Source organism: Dermacentor silvarum, chromosome 1 (genome assembly GCF_013339745.2).
Source record: "Dermacentor silvarum isolate Dsil-2018 chromosome 1, BIME_Dsil_1.4, whole genome shotgun sequence".
In the NCBI taxonomy this organism is placed as follows: Eukaryota; Metazoa; Arthropoda; class Arachnida; order Ixodida; family Ixodidae; genus Dermacentor; species Dermacentor silvarum.
This window is the reverse complement of record NC_051154.1, coordinates 383,087,413-383,100,026: the sequence shown is the minus strand read 5'-3', so window position 1 is coordinate 383,100,026 and position 12,614 is coordinate 383,087,413. Positions and strand designations below refer to the sequence as shown.

The 12,614-nt window shown below is 41.7% G+C and overlaps 1 long non-coding RNA gene across 1 annotated transcript; it reads right to left on the bottom strand.

Annotated features, from left to right (window-relative positions):
* Positions 1-6,166: 6,166 nt before the first annotated feature.
* Positions 6,167-9,039, bottom strand: LOC125942785 (uncharacterized). Its single transcript, XR_007465356.1, has 2 exons — positions 8,883-9,039; positions 6,167-6,334 (listed from the first exon to the last, which is right to left on the bottom strand). It is a non-coding gene; the product is annotated as an uncharacterized LOC125942785 (long non-coding RNA).
* Between the last annotated feature and the right edge of the window lie 3,575 nt (positions 9,040-12,614).

Below are 12,614 nucleotides of genomic sequence, written 5' to 3'. Positions count from 1 at the left end.
CCCATGTAATACCTAACCATATGCCGATATTTTAGTTCTGCTTTGCTCATTGAACATTACTTTTTCCTGCGAATAATTCAACAAACGTATGGCCCTGAAGGAACGCAAAATATGCCTGTTTGTGAGCATTTATCCAAAGCTTCTAAATAGGTTGATAATAAAAATTTAAATTGCTATGTTTTCTACATGTATCAGTGAGTATGTGAAAACAAAAGAAAAAACTGCGATAGATGGGGAAGAAAATAAAAAATCAGGTTTTGTATGTTCCAGTTTTGGAACATTGGCAAGTAAAAGGACTCCCTAAACAATGCAACAAAAGGTATTCCTGTCTTCTCTGCATCCTTTAAAGAGATTATCCAGCTCCATGGAATAAAATTATCTGACTTCGACACATTTAATGACAGTGCGCCGTCAGTCATGTATGAAGGGGCCATGTACATACTGAGTGAGATCGCAACATTTCAGTCATGTAACATTGCCAGTATCTTGCTACAACAGTAAATATAAAGTCCTCATCGGCAAGTTCACCAACTAATCAATCATACAAACAAATATAGTATGCAGATTTGAGTAAAGCATTTTTGTGCCCTAGTTAACAAACACAAATAAGCTACTGTATGATGCTCTTTCGGGAATATCAGCGTACTATTTGCGTGCAAAAAGAAAGAGGTGGTTATTAATTACAAGCAGCAAATGGCTATATTATTATATTCCAGTCGTAGACTTAGTTTCGCAGATTTACGTTTTATCTGCCAGTTGGCAGCTGCTATATTAAAACAGCAATGGCCCAAGTTCAAAAGGGTAACACAGTATGAAAAAAATATAGTACTTTACGCCTATCACACCGGAATATATGTATGCATGTATGTATGTATGTATGTATGCATGTATGTATGTACGCGTGTGTATATATATTGTGTGTATAAATATATATATATATATATATATATATATATATATATATATATATATACACATACCATTTTGCCTACACCATTGGCAGATTCAGTTTGTGTCTTCCCCGAGACATGTTGGAGTTAATTGTGATACGCATGACTTGTATCTGTTACGTCGAAAATCGCTCTCCCTCTTGTTCTCTTTTTTGGAGGAGGCCCCCTCTTGATGCTATCATTGATTATACGCTCATCTTAGCCCACATCATTTTATATTTGAGGCGTGTAAGGCCACGGTTCTTTATGAGATTCAACTCTCACATCGTGCATACCATACGGAATTCTACATGAGCCTGCACCCATGCTTAATCATTTTCTGCTCAACTGTTAATGTTTAGACTAGCATCCTTTCCTCTTGCATGACAGTTATCTCGGCTGTATTGCTGCTGCCCTCTCATGTATGTATTCTAATAAATTGTCATATTCAACTTCTTCTTGAACATTGAGTCCAATCTTTGCCACCTTTATGCGTGTGTTGGATGTCATTTTTTAAGACGTATCTTCATATTCTGCTTCCACTTCATCCACTTTAGCATCCTCACTTCAGTCCCTTCTCTGTCCTGACTTCTAGATGACTTTATTAAAATTGTTTCAGTTCCCTATACAGTATTGCTGGTCATGTATTGTCTTATAAGTTTATTAGAAAGTAAAATCTTTCAACTTGACTGGGACCTGTATGACATAAATATACACCATGATGCATCTTTCCAGTTTTTCCAATCTATGTCAGTTTTGCTGATCCTCTGGACTGCCTAATAGTTCCATTTTGGCGTTTTAGTTTATCATTGAACCTAGGTATCCGTCTTCTCTATGACTTACCCTCATGGCTTCCCTTTCATTTACTATGATAAACTGACATGTGGCTACCAGACGTGGACAGCTTGCCTCACAACACAAGCTGCTTTTGCCCTAACCTTTGTGCAAGGTGCCAGTCAGCATGGGCAAAGCAGCGAGAGCAGGGAATTATAGAAGTAAGGCAGAGGTGTGAGCAATTAAGGGAAGCCACCTCTATGAGGGTAGTGTGAGGAAAAGTATTTAGAAATGTTGGGAATTTGCAGTTTCTGTTTATTGGTCTTAATATTAAATCTAGCTATTTCAGTTATTTCAGCGCATGCTTTGCAACTTTCAGTTGCAATGTGTTTTTCGTAAATGTTGCCACACTCAATACTAGAAGTTTGAGAACCTATATTTCTGACTCATTTGGTTCATTCATACCTACAAGCAGTAATTTTCGCATTTTACATCAGCTATTGAATGCAATGCCCACAGTGGCGCACCGACGGGGGGGGGGGGGGGGGTCCGGTAGTTGTAACGCCTCCCTGTGGCCAAGTTACCCCCCCCCCCCCCCCGACGCGTCCAGCCCCACCAGTCCAACGTGTACCTTTAGTGCTCTGTTCACATTGTCATTACAATTCAGGCGGTGGCTTGTCGTCGAATTTTCCTGATTAACAAAAACACTCTATCATTGTCTTGTCTTTATTCACACTTAATTACATCCACACTTAATTTACATTGAGTAAAATGCTGATGGAATACAGATCGTCATCATCCTTGGTGTAATTATAATTATAATTATTAGGCATTTTATTGGCTGTTGGATTCCTCTAGCTAAAGCAAGGCAAGTGTTTGCTCTACCCCCCCCCCTAAAAATTCAACCCCCCACCCCCTGGCAGAGATTCTGGGTGCGCCACTGAGCCCAGATGTGTACTCAGTCTGCTTCGGTAGGAGTATAGTTACTAACACAGTGAATGATCATGAATCGGTGTGTTTTTAGAAAGTGCCTTAAATATGCAGCTGTGCATAATGCTATACTCTCTTCTAGCACTGGTTTCTTGACATGTGACTTCAAAAAATGAAGTCATCTACATGACCTATTACGAGACAGAATTGTCTAAGTTATTCAAAGGAAAAATCAACCTGGTGAAAGCTTCTTGAATGTTGCTGAGCAACACATACAAGTTAGGGAATGCTTTGGAAAGCCTGTGAGCTGGCTTTAATTCAAGTTGCATGCCTCAATGAAATATTGCATTGAGAATTATTTTATGCCGGTAAGTGCACACATATTTGTGTTTATTTCTGATGTTCTTCTTCGTTAATTACTTTCTTGGTTCAGTGCATATATTTATAAAGCAAGAGATACTGGCTTGTTTTTTCTTTGCATTAGCAAATTACAATATTCGTTTAACAGCACACCTAACATAAATGAGCACACTAAACGTTGATTGGCAAGCAAAACATGTACTTGTCTTTTGAATATCCCAGCTTATGTTTTAGTGTGTGCAGTTCGAACACGATTCTTGAGAAGCACTACTTGACTGTTACAAGTATGTGATGTACAATTACTCAGCACAGCCGACAGATCCAAACTATTGCAGACTGGTACTTACCACACAATGCAAATCTAATCATGCCTCAGGATTTTTTTTTTATTTGCTTGGGTTGCCACACGGCAAAATGTCAGTATGCCTCAGGATTGTAGAGGTGAATGCCGAGTACATATTAAGGAGGGGGGGGGGGGCTTTGGCATGAACACTGGTAAAGGAAGTATTATTTGTAGGGGTGGAAGAATATTTGAAGTTTTGGATATGAATCGAACGTTACATGCTAACTATTCGTATTCTAAAATAATCAACTATTCAGCATTTTTGATTAAATAAAACTAGCCAAATACTTTGCAGTAACCGACCGTTAAAGTTGTTACTGTTCACCATCTGCTAACAAAGTATCCCAAATTATCACAAGTGAAACAACAAAAGTTTTCGAAGCAATGCAGAAACAGAATTGGTAATGCAAACTGTGTTTTTGATTTCATGATGGAAGGCTACATGACAACTCCTGATTTTTGAATATAGCCTATCATTTATTTTTATTGACAGTCTGAACATGTAAATTTTTTATAACCGGTGATTTTTTTCTTGCAACCTGTCCTTTTACATGTCTTTACAGCAAAATAGTCCTTCTGCAGCTTTTGTCTTCCGTTTTTTTTTCTGCCACAACCATTTATTTAGTACTTTTTTACAGCTAGTCATACAGCAGCTATTTATTCTTAGAACTCTTGTTTGCCACCAGGCTCTAAAGATCTTGAGAGGTGTTTGTGCAGTTTTTTAAATCACAATTAGTGAACTTGTGTTCACTAATCCTAATCTTCCCTGATAGTTAGCAGTATTTTTCTTTTTTTTTGTAGTCAGTACAAGCACGGTGCTTAATTATATCAAGATAAATAAGCCTGCTGTAAATGTATTCATCTGTATTCGACTATTCGACACTTACTATTCCCATTAGAAAAAATTTACATTTGCCAACCTCTAATTATTTGCATTGAAGTAGTGAAGAGTTTGACGAAGGCTCGTCTGGTCTGGTCGAAAGAGGCATGGTAAGTAGTTTAAACACAAATCATGAAAATGAAAAATTAGAGATGGTTCAACTGGAGCTTTGTTCACAATCATGGCTCTCAGGTAGGAGCTAAAACATTTATAACATTTTTTTTGTGGTTGGCATTTGATTTTCAATTGATTATTATAATTAATTGCATTCATCTAGTCCTAAAGAAGAGGCAATGTATTTGGAGTACTACTCTGAATTTAGTTTCTATTGCCAAGTTTTTTTTTATGTAACTTTATTCACCACACAGGTACAACTGATACATATTCATTCCTTCAAGGACATCACCACTAGTGGAGGGTGTTATTCTGCGCTTGCACAATTATTTTCAGAGATTTCCAGCAAATATGTAGTCCTCATAAACAGTACCTAAATAATTTTAGCCTATGTGGTTATTCATTAACCATGTTAATGGATAGTTACCTTCCGGTTAACCTCCCTGCCTTTCGCATCTCATTTATCTCTCTCTCTCTCTCATGTAGTCTTCATCAACTACCGACACGACGCGGCCTTGGCAAACTTGTGAGCTCACAAATTTGAGCATGCAGTAACCCCCCTCCATATTTGTCTTGATAAAGGCTTCTCCTTTGGTGCTACTCTGGATCTGCCCTGTTTCCTGTGATTACCACCATGGGCTTCAAGGCAGACAACCTCAGGAAAACGTTTCATGCACAAACGTGGCTCTTTCCCACTTTTGCTGATAAAGACGGATATTGAAAGCAAGGGTGCCATACCAGGCATGTTGGTCACAGACAGAAATGCGGGGAGGGGGGGGGGTGTTCTGAAAGTATTCATCTAGTGGACACATCCATTTCATCTGTTGCTGAAACGTTGATTGACTGGGGCACCTGTCTCCCTCTCACGTGTGCCCCAGCCCAGCCAATCAGAACTTAAGCAGCAGTTGAAATGGTTATGTCCATTTGGTTGACACTTGCAGAATACACCCCCTGTGCTCTGTCCTATCTTTCTGCCCTTCCCCATGTAATTTACTCAGTAAACTACTTGTTCATATGTTGGTTACCTTAATCAATGTTCAAATAGCTCAACGTTTAAATAGGTATGTACAAGTAAGGCACTATAAACCCAAGCAGTTAGGTTGGTGATTGCCACCATACAGACTCAACCAATGGCTTCACTGTAGCTTTCCATGGTAACTTTACTGCACTTTGAACGTAGAGAAGGTGGAATATAAAAATAGACTAGCATTTCTCTAATGTGCATCACCCCCTCCACTTTGTGTTGTTACAATCAGTATATTCAACCCAAACGAAGTCCCAACAAAAAGGAATTGTGACACTAATTTCATTTCACTGCCTCATTTTTAGAGGTGTAGCAAGATTCTTTAATTGCATTACCAGTTGTTACTCAGGTTTCAGCTATCAAGGCCTTATGGCACGTTTGGACGTTACCTGAACTGAGTAAACGGCACAGATTGCATAATTTCTCAATACATTTGCACAGCTTCCTTCACCTTTGGTTTTGAATTAAAGCCAGCATTTCTCTTGTGACCATCTTTAAAGAGCTTGCAGTAATTTATACCTAACATAAAAGATGGGTGCGTTGTAGTGCTAGCATGCTGTCCTAGAGTATATTGTTGTATGGAAAATGTGCCGACACACAAGCCCGACAAATGCCACATCAAGCATTGGTGTTTGCTACTCCACCTGGTGTTTCAATTTTACAAAATGTGCACATTTTACCTGTGCACCAGTAAAAAGGGTCCAAAGCTCTTCCTGAAAACTTTCACAAGCACTTATCACAATAATTCCCCATATAAGTGGTTTTGCTGAAGAGAACACAGGGATACAAGCATAATTAGACACTGAGGAATGTGGGTAGGAACACTTTATTTTCAGCACACATGTTTTTTTTTTGATGAACTGCTTCTATACTGGTGAAATCTGTGCTTTTAATAAAAGTACACCATGCTGCTTCACCACTCCATGCCAACTGCAAGTATCCTGTACCAGGAAGTCAAACCAAGACGTGGGATGTTCAGTCTGTCAAAAATAAAAACGAGTTTGAAACGTTGACGTGTGAAAAGTAAAGCACACTCAAGAAAAACAGCACAAGAACAAATCCAACGAATCAGAATTACATTTGAGAGCAAACATATAGTTTCTATGGCACAGTGAAGGAACCTTATTCCTCCGACTTTTTTTTTTGTTGTTGTTGTTGTTGTGAGAAAAGATGAAAGTGGACGTGTTCTATCCCATTTTGTGTATCTTTCACCTTTTCACACACAAAAAGATGTCTTAACGTGCCCAACTGTCTTTGCATATCCATTTCTCTGCTCTCACACCATAATACCTACAGTTAAAGGTTGTAGTAATGCTTAGCTTGAATGAACCAACACCAACTATGAGCACTGTGCTACTAAACATGGCAATGTAAGTCAAGTTCAAGCACAGCACATTCATGTGCTATATACGTGTGCTCTTGATTGTAGGTAAGATAAATAAAAGGAAGGCATGTTAATAAGAATGGTCCTTGATGTGCTATGCAGAAGTGATCTCCTATTTGGACAGAAGTTAAGCGCAACCGCAATGAACAAGAAGACAACTTATACAGCATTTCAAATCTAGGGACTCAATGTGCTGGAGATTTTTCTGAATTCATGGTAAAAAATCTAGATGCTAAAGACGACACATATATAAACAGGTCTCTGCTCAAACTGGTAATGCCATGTGTAGCTTAGTTTTACAAAATGTGCCCTACCACTGGTCTCCCAAGCTGAGGCTGCAGTCCAGTTGCAACTGCAAATCACTCAATTATGTCTAGGGCACACTTGAGCAAAATGCAGACAAAAATTACTGCACCACTGAGAATGTACCAGAGGCTTCAACAAAGCAGCTGACAGCCTGCATGGACTGGAGCAAGAGAAGCGCATTTTGGGTCTAGGTGTGCACAGCTTGCAGTTGCTCCATGGACGCTATTTAATATATTTACATATTTCACTTACTTGTTGGTTTCAGACAGGAAATATAATGTATTTTGTATCCTTTCCACTGTTAAATACTCAAACCCAGGATACCACAGGTCTGTTTCTGGCATCTGATTTCTTCTCAGAAAACTACCCCTCTAAAAAAATTTCACAGGTACTTAACCCCAACCTCTCTTGAGTAGAGCCTGGTTTTTTAACATGACAAGGTCACTAATTACACAGTGACTCCTTGCGATGTGATGTACGTAAGCACTTTAAAAGGAAAGGAAAATTTAATAGCAGTATGACAGGTACACAACAAAGCAAAGTGCCTGTTTTCACCCACGTATTCAATGTTTGCTTGTCTACTGGCGTTTACCCTACAAAAATGCAACAGGCGAAGCTGACTGCACTGTTTAAATCAGGGGACAGAAATGACATGTCAAATTATCGGCCGGTGTCAGTGCTCCCTGTCATTTCAAAAGGCTTAGAGAATGTTATCTGTAAAAAAGTTGTGTCATCACCAATAGCCAACAAAAGTTGTCGAAACGTCATCCTGGCGCAAAAATGAGCTTTGTTGAGACTAGAACGTTGAGACTGGTAGGGTTCGTCGCTGGCTGAAACCCTACACTCCCGATTCGCGTGACCCCTACCCACTATCGGTATGCTTCACCGCAATACACAAACTGGTGCAAACGTTTCGACAAGAGAGCTTGCCTTAACCAGCTTTTCTTGGCAGTTTTCATATATTTGAGTACACCTGCCAATACACTTATTACGCTCCTGGGCGCGCGTAATGTGATGGGCGAAGGCGAGTGCGCGCGTACATAGTTAAGGAACATATACATGTCCCGTGATAGCGGCCCCTTTTCACTTTTGGTATGCTTCACTGCAATAATTTTTGGGTAAGCTTCACCGCGTAACACGTCTACTGCGGCGAAGCTGACTTTAGAAAGCCGATTCATTCAACGCATCTTACGAGGCAGGTCCGCTTATCACGCTTGGCAACGTTTGAACACCACACTTACTACATTAATTTCTTTAGTTATTTTAATTGTATTGTCACCGTGATCCTGCAGCCCGCAGTAGCAGGCTGATACTGCGTCATAATCGTTCCAACTGCATCAGGACAGCGTGTAGCTGGTAAGCGTGCATGCAACAGGCACGGCGGCATTGGCTGTTGTTGGGAAACTTCCGAGACGCTCTTTCGCGCAGTAATGCCATTTGTCTTATTAAAAAGAATGCAGGTGGTGATTAAATGAAATGCAGCAAAGCTGTAGAAAAGCAGTAGCAAAGCTGTTCGACCATCTCGCGCAAAAACGCGATTCAACACGATCTGGCGGAACAGCTCACCTATGCCAGGATTTTCTTGCGTCCTCGTTTTTTCACGCATCATTCACTGAACCACACTACTGGATGGTTCTGTACACGTACTAACGATCCTGACGGAGGATCAGCTTTATAGCTTTATATGGGATGCCACGGCCCATTCCACGGGCCGGCTGCAATTTGACGCGGCCACGAGGCAAAATATGCGCGCAAGATAACTGACGGCAACACATCAAGCAGCTGACAGCCCCAACCTTTTATTACATGCATATAGAGTGGAAAAATGGATTACTTACTCTGTAAGAAGGCACGGAATACGGACCGCTTCACAACGCGACCGGCCCCGAAAAACAACCGCCATGAAAATAAACGGACGTGACATCGTTGGTTATAGCGGACGTGACGTCATGGGTCGCACCAAACGTTTTGGGCACCTTTTGTTTGCTGCGACCGGGTCGCAGGAATGCCGGCCAAACGATAAAGCTGGGCCAACTGTGACCTCCCGGGTGTTCCGATTTATCACTATCCTTTCATCTTCCTCTTTCAAGTTCGTTAGTGTTGCGCTGCAAAATGGGCACTCCAAAAAAGTAATCGAAAAGAAGAAACTGCGTATAGCATACGCGGCCGTTGGCTCTCCTGCGCATCAATTATGCGCAAATTGAGCGGCAGGTCGTGTCTGCGGTACCGATAATCTTCAATAGTTAAGGGTAAGAGAGAGATTACAGAGGTGTTTAGCAAGAGGGCGGAGCCTTCATGCAGTGTTTGAATTTGTCGCATTCGCAATAAGCATCTGCCGGCGTTATCCATTAGTTTGTACAGGACACGTCGCTCGCAAGTTAACTCGTAAAACAAGGTGCGCCTCAATGCAATTTTGTTTTGTAAGGTTTGTTGGCGCATGCCATTACGTCCAGAAAAAAAAAGAAAAAACTTCTCTACCAGAACGAGTTAAGCAAACGAGAAGAAAATACAAGAATTAAACAGTGATTTAAGTTCTATATACATAGATGTAAAATTAAGCAAGTCTTCCTCCCCGTATTAGAGGCCTTTGGCTGACGTTCTCGAAAATGGTTGCTTTAGGAGCCATTGTAGTCTTCCATCGTTATGGCTCTCTTTACAAGCTTACTCGCAAGCTAAGAGTGGACAAAGGTGATGTCCGTCACACTGCAGCTCAAGACACAAAAAGAAATTAATACACAGACTCCGCGCACTGCTGATCTTGAGTCGCGTCTGCGACGCGGAATGTCAGCACTATAGGCCGGTTTAGGCACCATCAATATGCATGTTGTAGGCGCTTAAAATAGGCACCTGAAGCCTTATATTAGACGCGATCATAGGCATAGGCGGAAAGTTTTCATTTTTCCGGGGGGGCTGGGGCCTGACCAGCTTTCCGAACCCTACCCATGTATGCATATATATATATATTACCTTTCATAAAAATTACACTGGAAACTTCGTGTGTCCTCGAACCTATTGTTCACTGAAGTGACGAGCTTACATGAGCATTTGCAAGACCTCAAAGTAGAAGACAATTCTGTTGTACAGCCTGAGTCCTCTCTTACCACCAAGAGAGTGGCATCTCTCGGATGAGCCATGCGACAAGCGGATTCAGTTAAACACGTTCGGGAGATATATTTGTTTTGTGCGCATGACGTCGCACAAATACACATTAATGAAAAAAAACCATGTAACGCCTTGTACCTGTTTTAATAAAAAAGATACAATCAAGAAATCTTTTCCTGACGAAAGGTCAGATATTGAAAAGATAAGACGTAACATATATAAAACTTTAACGATATATAACAATTTCTGAACACAACTTATGACAAATTATTAGCATAAGTATAATGCGAATTTATGACGCAATAGTTTCATTACTTGTCAAGGCATGCCTTATGCCACTGGTTTCGTTTATTTTCTGGAGGCAGAATAAATCATTGTAGAGTAAACATCGTCAGGTGCCCAAACAATTAAACATTATAAATGAGTAAATAAATAACGAAGACAGTAATATCGCAAAAGCGCGAGAGGACTCGTAGCAAATATATATATAAGACGAGCGTGGATTGTGTTATTGAGCGGCAAATGCAGCATATGACGAATAAAAATTAAAAGGAAAATGCACAGCATGGACTGCGGAGTTTTACAAATAGCGCAACTGCGCTTGTTTTCTTGCCTCAGTGGCCTCACTCTGCTTGCGCTGTTATGTACGCCATTTTCGTTGTTTTGTATAACTTTTTGCGTTGTTTTCTAAGCCAGGTGGTTGGCTTTGACTTGTAAGTTGGTGCCTTTCTCTCTGCTATTAAAGACATCACTTTGTTGTCCGATGCGATGATTTCACCATCATTGAAAAAGTGTTCGTTGGGCCACTTGATCTGGAAATGAAGATGTCGGCAACCTTATTCAAATTGATTTTGCGGGAGCGCTTTTTGTCGGCGTGCGAAATTGCCAGGTGGTTCAAACGGGCTTGTCCAGTCGTCGACCGGAAGTACATTTTCAGTCGCCGAAGGCAAGGAAAGGACCTCTCGGATGTGGTCGACGAGACTGGTATGGCCAACGCTATCTTTTTGAGCTTGCCCATTTCCGGCAAAAAGTTTCGCAGGTGTTCGCCCTAGCCCCCCGTAAACATGTGCACGACGTCCTCGAACGTGTGAAATTATGCCGACCTTTGCTGGTATAAAATGTCAATCAGCATATCTCTGTGCAAAGTCAGGCGTCCTGGTTCAAGGTCGTCACCGTAGCCCTACGTTACATTTCTTCGTCTTCCAACCCTATGGCAAGCTGCTCAATGTGGGACTTATGCTACCACATATCAGGTGGATACATGTTGTCAAACGAAGACAGCACTGTGTCAAGTACTTCATAGAACCTCTGGCGGTACATGTCACTCGCTGATGGAAACAAGTTTGCTGAGAAACCTTCTTGGAAGCGGCGTGGAGTGTTCTTTCGCATAGCAGATTTATACACGGGTCTTCAACTCGTACTTTTCCTGCCTCTGCCATACCTACGCGGGTTCCGCGCTTCATTTCGGAGTTAATCTGCGCCGAGTTCAAGCTTGGGCCATCCGAGATGGCTGGTCCTTTCGCGTGCGCTGTCTCCCAGCGCGCCTAGTGTAATGTTTTCGCTGGTGCTTCTACGGTGGAAAATACGCTTCCTTTTCAGTGTCAGACAAGTTCTGGCGAAGTACCGATAAGCGAGGTGCCCACTGTTGGTTTTGTCGGTGGTCCCCATGCTGTGTTTGTATAGCCGGTGCACATTGCAACGTCCGCAGCCGCGGTAGAAGCGAGATCGACGCCTGTTTTCTATTTCTCCTTTTCTTGGGACAGCAATTGTACCAGCACTTCAGGCAAATTATCGCTGTCGTCGCAGTGATATTTCGTATATAGTCTAAAAGCCCTATGAGTGAGCGACCCATACACTGTGGGTGCGAGAAAAAGCCCGTGACACTGAGCCGAAAAGGATGGACGCTTGATCGACATTATCTTCCCACGCGGTGCATATTCGGGTTAGTTGGACGTCACATGATCAAATGCGCGCATGGGGAGGAGAGCACGCGTCTTCTCATCTAGCCCTGCCGCAGCTGCGAATGACTGTGCACTGCTGACGCTTACGCGGCCCGCGTGCTGTATGCAATTGTTGGTAATCATTGGGGGTGCAATGAAACAAGGGCGAGAAGGGATGGCTGCTAACTCTATGCGCGCTGTCTTCCTTCTTAGGCTCTTTTTCCTCGCCCCAAGTGTTGCAGATCGCATAGCCTAAGTTAAGGGACAGGGGTAATTGGAGATGGCTGACAGAGTCCGTCCTGTATAGGACATAAAAATATGCAGATGAGGATGAATCTAATTTTCGGAGTCGCGGTGAATCGCATGGCTGTACGAACCGTTCGTCCCCGCTGCTGGCGTTCTTTATCATGCTATAGTGTTGTGATAGCGATGCTCGTGCTCTGGATATCCAGCGAAATATTCACAGGCTTAGATGGTCGGTGCATTGCACGATGTTTGTTATTTTAATTAGTAAGTAAATGTTACTAC